This window comes from Trematomus bernacchii, unplaced genomic scaffold (assembly GCF_902827165.1).
Source record: "Trematomus bernacchii unplaced genomic scaffold, fTreBer1.1, whole genome shotgun sequence".
NCBI classification, from domain to species: Eukaryota; Metazoa; Chordata; class Actinopteri; order Perciformes; family Nototheniidae; genus Trematomus; species Trematomus bernacchii.
Genome location: NW_022987941.1, coordinates 13,188 through 24,534, shown reverse-complemented (window position 1 = coordinate 24,534; position 11,347 = coordinate 13,188). Strand labels below are relative to the sequence as shown.

Sequence of the window (11,347 nt, the reverse complement as noted above, 5' to 3'; positions counted from 1 at the left end):
GTTAGCTCTAATAAATGCAGTTTTTCTGGTGTCTTTACAAATGCATCCTGTTTTTGAGAATCATTGATCTATTCCATAAAGAAAAAACACCCCACAAGCAATGGCATTACGTAAACAAACATTTAAAGAGTTAACATTCTGATAATGAATGAATATTGGTATTTGGTAGTTATGATAAGGGTGGTTAAGGATCTTAGCATTTCACTTAAATACATTTTTCGGGAGCTGACTTTTTTTCTCTAAGGACATCAGAGCAACTCTTTTATAAGGTCTAAAACTAACCGGTCTGTCAAAAATATCCAGTCAGTACCAACAATGCCACCCCCAATATAAAATCATCTATAATTTGACCTAAGGTCCACATGTGCAACTAAATAAACAAGCACCATTTGCTGAAGAAAGACTGATATTTGTTCAACAGCTCAGAGAAGTAGTAGTTCATTTGTCAATAGCCATAACCTAGGTATGAAAAGTTTTTGAACACTATATAAGTGCATTTTCAGCAGTATTAACAATAGGTACTTCAGCAGCCCAAGATTTCAAAAGGTCAAATTATGTGTTTAGTCTCTTTAAAATGTGACGGTACATAGATTTTGGTCTAAACTTTACAATGATATATTACTTTAAGCTTTGGGAGTAGGTTGCCCGCTTTCATACTGGCTCTATGCGTAAACATGTAGAATTTTTTTTGAAAGAATTGCAATGATATGGGGTTGAAATAAGGAGTAATAGCATATAGAAAGCTTATATTCTTGCAATGCTATAATGCATTTTTCAAAACGATAGACCTTTAAAAAGTCACTATGAGACATGGTCCATCTCCATTGGCACAACCAACCCCCTGGCTCATTAACTAAGTATAGTTTATAACCTCAATTATTGAGTTATACATTCATATGTTATCAATTCATCTGTTCATTGCTTTCACGATGATGAATAGCTTAACTGTTATTTTTACACAACAGTAAGAAAATACCAATTCAAATGTCCAGAGGCATAGACATTACATACACAATGATATAAAACAGAAAAACAACAAATCCTCATATTTACAAAGCTGGACTTATTTATAAATATTGTTATTGCTTCATCAATTGTATTGATGTAATATCTCAAAGTGAGAGTATTCACAGAGAGGCACAACTTAAAGATCAGACAGAATGGCCGTTTCTCAATGTCGAGTAAAGCTGCTGCAGAGCCACTATTTCAAGTATACCACGTCATCGAGTGGCGCCGAATGCTGGGCATTTAACATGCATTTAAACAGTCATTCGGCGCCACTCGATGACGTAGTCTACTTGAAGTAGTGGCTCTGCAGCAGGTTTACTCGACATTGAGAAACGGCCACAAACTGACTGAGCAGCTCCATCGGCTCCTGTGTTCACTGGTAAGTTTCTAATGCGTACAAGAACGTTTCTTTTCTATATCCCCTTAGGGGCTCTGTATGTTGCAATATATTTACAACATGTTTTGACAGCAGCATTTGTTTTCCTCGAAGGGAAACCAAACAGTGCAGCTGATCATAGTTTTAGCTGGTGCTTTCAGGAAGATTACAGCTAAATACAAGCTACAGTATGACAACCAATGAGCAATACTAGTCCCTCTCATGTGCGTTTTGAAGTAAGAAGATATGATTCTACACCGTATTGAAGTAAACATATATTGTTTGAACGGGTTTTGATGTTTGTTGTGGACTGTTCCTAAAGGTTTAAAGTGCTCTATATCCCAACTTCTGATGGGTTTATATAAATGTTGGGACAGACACAGTAAGAAGAAAATTGACAGTGGTAATGTTTCAAATGCTATATGTTGATCTCGTGAGGTGAGATCAAAAGAGGGATTGAAGTAAGAAGATATGATTCTACACTGTATTGAAGTAAACATATATTGTTTGAACGGGTTTTGATAATCACTTAGAAAAAGAATGTTATTCTCACTTTTAAATTCACTGACTTAGAGATTCTGTGTTTCACACACCAACATTGATCCTTATCACCACTAAGAGCCAGATGCTGTTTCTAAGTCGTTAAAGACATCGTAAAATAGGAAAAGATCCCCTGGAAAAGGTAGGGAGGGGAGATCGGGACGGAGATAAGAATTGACTTTTGACCTTAGGGGACTTTGGAATTTCAAGTCCTGGAGAGAACTATTGAACCCGGCCAGAAGCGAATCCAGCCAGTCAGGGCACTTGGGGGAGGTGGTCAGTTTAAACAGCTCCTCCCCAGGGGTTCTCTGATTCGCTTGGGAGAAAAGTGGGAAGGAAGAATCGACAAATCTCTGCCCCAAAGACAGATAGAAATACTGACGTTTGTGTGTGTAAAATTGCTTTTGGGTTTGGTGAGTTTGTTGGTCCTGATATCTGTGTCCGCATCGAATCACAAACTTGAAGTCCAATTTCTTCTCGTTTGATGAGTTTGTCTGGTCCCGATGCATTTATCCGCATCGCATCACAAATCTAAAAGTCCGGGGTACTCGAGTACTCTGTATAACTTGTATATGTGTTTGGTTTCCTACTAGAAGTAAACTCAGATAATTTGTTATAACTTTGATTCCGGTGTTTTCAATTCCTTTCTTAATTTAATAGAGATCCAGCCTCATCCAACGAACGGCGCGTAGCAGAGGTATTCTACTCCAACAAGTGGTGACTCCCGACGTTTGTGAGCTGATCTCTAGAAAGGAACACCGATAGCCAGGGGACAGAATCCAGTCCAGGGGGAGGACACAGAGATACTGTTGACAACTACACCAAGGCGCCATATACAAAAGGTGAGCAGACACCTGTTTTGATTATCAAAAATCTGTGATTGATTATACTAAAAAATTTAGAGTTGTCAGCAGCGTTCTCAGTGTTTTTAGTCACGGTGGGAAATACAATACATATTCTAGTTAAATTAGATTATTAGTGCTTAGAGAAGGGTATTCAGTCCTGGATCTAGAGCAAAAATAGTGTTTGAGTGTGGCGGGTAGATCCCAGCCCTTCACTCACTAAATACGAAGGCTGCAAGGCTAGAAAAAGAGGGTTAAATTCCCCGCAGATCATGATAAGATTGATTAATGCGGTTACCTTGCAAGCGCTTTAATTAAAGATTACTTAGGTGTCAAAATAGGGTTAAATTCCCCGTAGGTCAATATAACATTGATGAATACGGTTACCTCGCAGTGCTTTCATTAAAGACTGTAAGGCTGTAAAAGAAGGGTTACATTCCCCGCAGGTCATGATCAGATTGATTAATGCGGTTACCTTTCGTGGTGCTTTAAATGTATAACATTTCTGTAATTGTTATATGGTGGGTGATAGAGGAGGAGAGAGACGCGACCTCCAACTAATTATTTGGAACGACCGTATCTCATCACAAAACTGTTGTGGGGATAATCAGGCTCATTAAACGTGACGATAAAGAGATTTTGTTGACTGAGTTTTTAACTCTTGACCTGAAGTCGCAATCACCGTGAGGAGATTGTAGAAGCCTACTTCTGGAAGTCACGCTATCTGTTGAAATAAACATCGCACAATAAAAATTTGCCTGAATGTGATATGATAAGGTATGAGAAGCTCTGTGTGATTTTTTAAAAGTCAAATCTGTGTAATACTTGAGAGACAGAGAGCAACGAGAAGGTGGTATAATGTCTGAGACCCTACCTCCACCCTAAGGAGATAAGGGCTCACAAATGCCACTTATGAGTATTCCATCTAATACTCCTAAAGGAAAACACATTGTTAGACCTGATATTCAGGGATAAGGAATGTTGGAAATAGTAATGGAAGATATTGAAAAATCTTAAACTGGATCAACCAACCATGTTGGTGAACCCTGCTAATATGGAGCTAATACATGTAGAAAGAGTAGCAGCAGCTCTGGCAAAGACAATAGGTCCTAGCATGCAAGCACAGAGCGGTAATATGATAAGGGCTATTAAACTGACCCTTTTTGGAAATGGGATTTTCCGTTACATAACGGAAGACTCAATTCAGGCCTTAAAGAACGCTTTACAAACAAGTCAGGGAGTGTTAAATGTGGAGCTATGTTGCTCAAAAGGGAACTTACACTTTTGGGAAGAGATCTCCCTTTCTCTGTCCTGAGGTGCTGCTGACTCAAAGCAGCATACAGGGTCAAAGACAGGCGTGACCTCTGGAGAGGAAGAAAATCTAAATCTGAACAGACCACAGAGCCCATTAAAAGGTTTTATGGCCTCTACACTGAGAGGAAGATCTGGAGATTGTAAGGAACTCTCCCTGAATATCCACCCCCACACCATTGAGGGGAAGAGTGTTCCTTTCACCAATAAACAAATCATCTCTTAACCAAGTCAGATTTCAAAATAGCCATACCTCAAGTTGTTAAGAAAAGAGGGAGATTCAAAAAGTTATCAATAATTGCCCAGTATATTAAATAAATACAAACAGACACGTATCAATATAAGTCAGATAATGTAGACGAGGTCAATCATGGAAGAAGGCTGACATTTAATGCCTGATATATAAGTAATAGTAATAATAAATATATAGCTGATATTAAATAACTGATGTATAAGGCTCGATGTTTCTGAAAATAAGAACACCGTTAACGGCGTTCTATTTCAGAAAAAGGGGGAAAAGGATAGGATATACATCAGACAATATGTATGTGAGATTATTACGTTTTTAGGAGAAATTTATCAATTTAAAATACTAGTTATGGTATTTTTTGTTTTGTTTTATTTGTTGCTTTTAAGAGAAATTGATACAGTTAAAATAATCTAGCTTTGGTTATTTTTTGTTTTGTTAGTTTGTTCCTTTTTGTTTTATTTTTATTTTTGTTCTATTTTTTAATTTTATTTTTTATTTTTTATTTTTAATTTTAATTTTTAATTTTTAATTTTTGTTTATTATTTTCTGCATAGTCTCTTGTCCACACTCCAGTCTAGTTGGTGCCGCCAATAAACACTAAAGAAGTAGAAAAGATGATTTCAAAACCATATTTCCAGCAACTTAAGGGCTTGGTATGAGACTTCTCCACACAGGCTGCTGACGTCAAAAGGGGGACCCGAGAAACACAAGGCCAACACAGCAGATTACGTCTGGTTGGAGGGGACCTCCCATGCCGTCCGCTCAGATGGAAAGGGAGACAACTGGTACCACTGGAGCCAGTGTGCGGTCGGGAAAAACACCTGCGAGGACCCTGGACGACATCAGAACAGATCTGGCTCTCGTCAAGGCAGTCGACCCAGGAGGCGCCATCAGCGGGCCGGAGGAGGAGGATCAGGACATCTCTCCAGCAGTCGACCCAGGAGGCGCCATCAGCGGGCCGGAGGAGGAGGATCAGGACATCTCTCCAGCAGTCGACCCAGGAGGCGCCATCAGCAGTCCGGAGGAGGAGGATCAGGACATCTCTCCAACAGTCGACCCGGAAGCCGCCATCAGCGGGCCGGGGGAAGACAATCAGGCCACATCTCTCTAGCAAGCACCCCAGAAGCCGCCGTCAGCGGGCTGGGGGGACGAAGATATGGCAAACCAAGACGGCACAGGGAACTCCATTTCCCGCTGAAACAGGTTGATATAGCCGGTGTGGAACTTTGTCTGAACAATCCATTTTTTTTGAGGAACTTTCAACTTTATTTTTATATCCCACAATATAAGGGATTTGTATTTTTTATTCTACAGAACTATGTGTTACCAAAAGAGGGAAAAGTATGATAATGTCTTTTCTGATTTCTGTGGCTACTTTTATTGCCATTTTGGTGACATGTGGTTGTTGTTGTGTGCCTTGTATCTGCTCACTGTGTGTTAGACTCATCAGTTCCACCATTGAGGGAAGAGTAAAGATGACTCAGCTGACAAGGACTTTGCTTTTTAGACATATTTTATTCTCCCTCCACTGTCATAATAAGTTGTTGTTGTGGACTGTTCCTAAAGGTTTAAAGTGCTCTATATCCCAACTTCTGATGGGTTTATATAAATGTTGGGACAGACACAGTAAGAAGAAAATTGACAGTGGTAATGTTTCAAATGCTATATGTTGATCTCGTGAGGTGAGATCAAAAGAGGGATTGAAGTAAGAAGATATGATTCTACACTGTATTGAAGTAAACATATATTGTTTGAACGGGTTTTGATAATCACTTAGAAAAAGAATGTTATTCTCACTTTTAAATTCACTGACTTAGAGATTCTGTGTTTCACACACCAACATTGATCCTTATCACCACTAAGAGCCAGATGCTGTTTCTAAGTCGTTAAAGACATCGTAAAATAGGAAAAGATCCCCTGGAAAAGGTAGGGAGGGGAGATCGGGACGGAGATAAGAATTGACTTTTGACCTTAGGGGACTTTGGAATTTCAAGTCCTGGAGAGAACTATTGAACCCGACCAGAAGCGAATCCAGCCAGTCAGGGCACTTGGGGGAGGTGGTCAGTTTAAACAGCTCCTCCCCAGGGGTTCTCTGATTCGCTTGGGAGAAAAGTGGGAAGGAAGAATCGACAAATCTCCGCCCCAAAGACAGATAGAAATACTGACGTTTGTGTGTGTAAAATTGCTTTTGGGTTTGGTGAGTTTGTTGGTCCTGATATCTGTGTCCGCATCGAATCACAAACTTGAAGTCCAATTTCTTCTCATTTGATGAGTTTGTCTGGTCCCGATGCATTCATCCGCATCGCATCACAAATCTAAAAGTCCGGGGTACTCGAGTACTCTGTATAACTTGTATATGTGTTTGGTTTCCTACTAGAAGTAAACTCAGATAATTTGTTATAACTTTGATTCCGGTGTTTTCAATTCCTTTCTTAATTTAATAGAGATCCAGCCTCATCCAACAAACGGCGCGTAGCAGAGGTATTCTGCTCCAACAGTTTGGAAAGTAACAAATGTGCGTCTGTTCACCCATTTTTTAAATCATGCATTTCTGCTCTACCCTGTCACCTGTTTCTCTATTAGAGTACCAGGATGTAGACAGAAGCCGCAACCAAAGTACCCATTAAACTGTGTGGTGTTTTGCATTGTAGGTCTTGCCTTTGAGTCTACACAGCAACAAAGTCCAACAGCTTTGCTGTTCACACAGGTTCCATTTTCCCTCCAAGACACCTTTGGATGCCAATGTTTTTGCCTGATCAACAAAGGGTCTGAGAAAAATAGACACGACAGACTCATGGGAACCAAACCAAAGACCTGTAAGCATTACATTCTGCGCGGGCGGTGCACGCTTTGTGACGTGCAACAACATGTGACAAACAACAAAAACGTGTGAGTTTTAACAACATGTTTATTTATTGACTTTTCATTCCTGTATGGCAATATTCATTTTGCACAAAGATGGCACTGTTTGTCAGAGCACTTCATCCTTCTGGGTTATATATAGAGGATATTAACTTATTTTTTTAACACGGTATTTATTGTGAAATACATGCCTTGTACATGCCATAGTGTTGGATGATTTATCCGACTAAGATATTTTAATTAGGTAGAAAATAGTGATATTACAGTGTAAAAGTCCTGCATTTGTGGCACCCCTGGGATGTGTGACCACATTAATATAATTATTATTTAGAGTTAGAACATGCATTTATTTTGTACATCTGTTATTTTCATTTCACTAACGGGGTCGATAGATGCAGTAAGTAGTGAGGCGGAACGTTTGTGTTCGATTCAATGGTTCCGGGGGACCGATTAAAGCGACGGACGTTCCCGGGGTTTCCTCCGAAGTAATCTGGAAGGAAACTAAACACAACGTGTCCTCATTTCTTCTGTTTCACCTGCACCATACAGGTTGGTAAACTGTGCATAAATCACAATGAATCCCCCATAAGGTTTGCGAAGATAATATGTAACGGCCCGCTAACAGTTAAAGACTTTGTAGCGCTGTTTACATGTGTAAAACCGTTAAATAGTGTGTGTGTATTAGCCTAGCTTCCCCGGTACGGCGCCATTTTGGGGACAACGTGATCTGACGCAGTAAGGATACAAGTTTGTCAGTATATCTGAAAGCTCCCGTACACTGAGTGTTTACATGCATGTATAGTGATTGTGAGTTTGTAATAAATATGTACTTTGTAAGGGTTATAAGTTAGTTACTGTTGGTAAAACAGTAAGGTTGTTTCAGGGTTCCTACGGTCATTAAAAACCTGGAAAGTCATGGAAATTCAAAATGCTAATTCCAGGCCCTGGAAAACGATATTTTTCCCAAAGTTTTGGAAAAGTCATGGAAATGTAACCAAAGTTGCATCAAATATAATTTATATTTTAGCTAATAGCTGAAATAGTAATACTATAATGATAATAAATACTGTATCGTATAGTAATGAAACATAAAATGGCATTTAACTGACGAGGTGTTTTGCTGGTGAGAGATTTTAGTTGCTTTAGCGTGTAGAAGCTAGTAAGCCTATTGGATTTGTTTCAGATAGGCACAACATGTCTCATATGCAGACCTTATTTTCCTGTTCCATGTTCAAATAAACCGTTTTCAGTGGTACCGCATGGAAAATTAGGTAAAGGTCATGGAGAAGTCATTGAAAATCATTGGTGAAAAAGTGTATGAACCCTGTTGTTTGTTACACTTAAATATGTTTCAGTAATGCATTTTAGTGACCTGCCATTAATGGCAGAAGGTAAATAGTCAACATGACAGGTTAGAGGGGTCATGAAATACTACTTTTAAGTGAAAGTAAAAAGAAGAGTAGTATTAAATACAGGTTAATACTGTATACAAATGTATTTAAGGTACACAGATTTTATTGAATGTGAAATTCAATTCGACATAGGCCTATGTGTTTATCACATAAAAGAGTAACATACAGACAGAGTGAAGGTATGTGAATGGTTATTGAGGAATGTAAGTCGAAACTGAAATGCATAAGATAATTAATATGTTTATATGATTTTGTGTAATAAAACAACCTCAGAAGTAATCTGGAAGGAAAAATCTGTAAAGTATGGCATATTATGATAGACAAATCATAAACGTTTTCTATTGTTATTGAGTCATGAAATGATTATATTCCCAAAGTGTCTGCGTTTCAGTTCATTGTGTGATGTGATATTTAAGTGTACTTTTGTCAAAGTTGCATGGTATGAGGCTGCTACTTGTTTAAGTTACATCATTACAATATACCATCCAGATACGAGCTTTCAGTGATTGCTGAATATTAACAACATGTGTGCAAGTGGACTATGACTATAGACAACGAACTACTAGATGTTACTTAATATTAGTTTTTCTTGTAAGTTAGCTACTCATAACATATTCCCTTCTGTCTTAGGCTGGAGGAGCAGGAGAAAGTGACACACTGCGTGTTTTAAATATCAAGTTGCAGCAACATCTTTTCAAACAGCTGAACCCCACAGCAGATGAAAGTAGTGGTGAGATTGATTTGTGTTGTTCTTATTACACTGTCCTTATAGGATGCCATTTGATCAAAATGTTGAATTTGTCATGGTTGATTCCTGAAAGAAATGTGATAGTCAAAGATTGAAGAATTATTTAATTACATAAAATGTTTTCTGTAATTATGAACCATTTTATCTTAAAATAATGTATCCACTAATGAACAATTATGATGCAAACAATATGTGTTTGAACAAGTTTTGTCCCATAATATAATTGTATAGACTTTCATAGACTAGTTTCCAGAAATGGGAATAAACTGTCTCTACTTGCTCGGCTAAGCGCTAAGCCATTTTTAACTTTTGAGAGATGTTTTTTACGATGAGTTCAGCGGCACCTCTCAGCATCCATTTGACATCAAACTCTAAAAATAATAAAAATAGTTTTAAGCTGTTTGATCTTTTATGGGGTTAATCATCTTTTATATTTTTACAGAAAGTGACAATGAAATAAAGAAAGAAAGCCTGTAAGACTTAAAATAAGGTTTATGATGCTTACTTTTATTTCTTCGTATTTTCAATCATTTTTCAAATTGGTGACATGGTGGCTTGTCTCCTCTCTTACTGTCAAAGATCCCGGTGCCCAAAGAAGACCATCATTGGTTAGTGTTACCTCCAAAGTGCGATCTCGAGCCGGTTTCTCAAACTCACCTACCCTACCTAAATGTACAAAACCAAAAATAAAATAAATAAATACATATATTTTCAGTTCAGTGTTGATGATGCTAGTAAAAAAACACGTCATGCATTGTGAAGTGCATCAGAACACAAGCAACACATAGTAACATTAAAGTAATATTTGTATTGCTTCCATTTCCAGCTCTGTTGTTAACAAAAAACGTGTTATATTTTCCATCCAATTGCTTCAATGCAAAACCCTGTTTGCATGTTTCCATTCCATTTATTTAAGAGACATAACATACAAACTCAGTAGTATACAAAGCTCTATAAATAAGACTGTTTTAATTGAAATGTCACTAGTGGAGATGACAGGTGGCCACATTGTGATTAATCTCAGAGTGTTATGAATGATACAACAATTACTTAAAAAGGACACCATTTGCAAACTTTCAGGATCATTTGTATTTAGTGTCTCATTGAGGGTGGTTCGTTTTGGGGTTTTTCTTTCCTGTAGTGTGTTATATAGGTTATTGTGTAAACAATATTTAACAAGAAATTAGCACATTAGGGCCCCTTCAAGAGGAACAATTAAACATGAAAAAGGAGAAAATGAGTCCAGGGGAAAGAGAGACACCGGACAGTTTTACCATGATGACGGCTCATTACTCATTTAGCATTGTAATCCCTCTCAGACAGGTTTGGGAAGTTGCATGGATACATTCCATCAGCGGACTTCACAAGGAGACATTTTTGTTCAAGATCATCAACTGGAACCAAGTGGATCAAGGTACCTTCATTTCCCCTAAAGATATGAGGCACAAAACCATAACCCTGTGGAAGGGGGAAGGACCTAGTCTGTGTGTCCAAAGGTTTGAAGAACATGGCCATTTCTGCTCCTGCTTCTGAGCTCACTAGCCGCGTTCACACCAAGTACTTTCCTGTACTTAGTTCCGGCACTAAGAGCCCTGGCGCTTTTAACCCCAGGGTACTTAGTACAGATCGCGTTCACACCGGAGTACTTTTCCCTGAGGGAAGATTACAAGTACAGTAGGTGGCGGTAAGCACCTTAAAGTTGTTTGCAACCCGCTACAAAACAAGAGAAGAAGAAGAAAAACTGATACAGGATCTGTTTAATCGCCATGTCGGTTTTCTTTATTGCACTCTCAAGACATAACATTAAATAGAAATATTTTAAATGTAACTAAAGTGTCAGTTGTACATGTCAGTAAACATTGTCAATATAAAATAAAGTGTCAGTTGTACTATATAATAACAGTAATAACAATATAAAATAAACTCCCAGCTGTAGGGATAGTCTCAGCAGCAAACCCACCTTTATTATATATCTTCCTGAGACCCACTGCATCCGTC

At 38.3% G+C, this 11,347-nt stretch overlaps 1 long non-coding RNA gene across 1 annotated transcript; it reads left to right on the top strand.

The window, feature by feature from the left end:
• Positions 1–7,657: 7,657 nt before the first annotated feature.
• On the top strand, positions 7,658–10,887 carry LOC117470696. Its single transcript, XR_004554715.1, has 3 exons — positions 7,658–7,738; positions 9,232–9,331; positions 10,669–10,887. It is a non-coding gene; the product is annotated as an uncharacterized LOC117470696 (long non-coding RNA).
• The last annotated feature ends 460 nt before the right edge of the window (positions 10,888–11,347 follow it).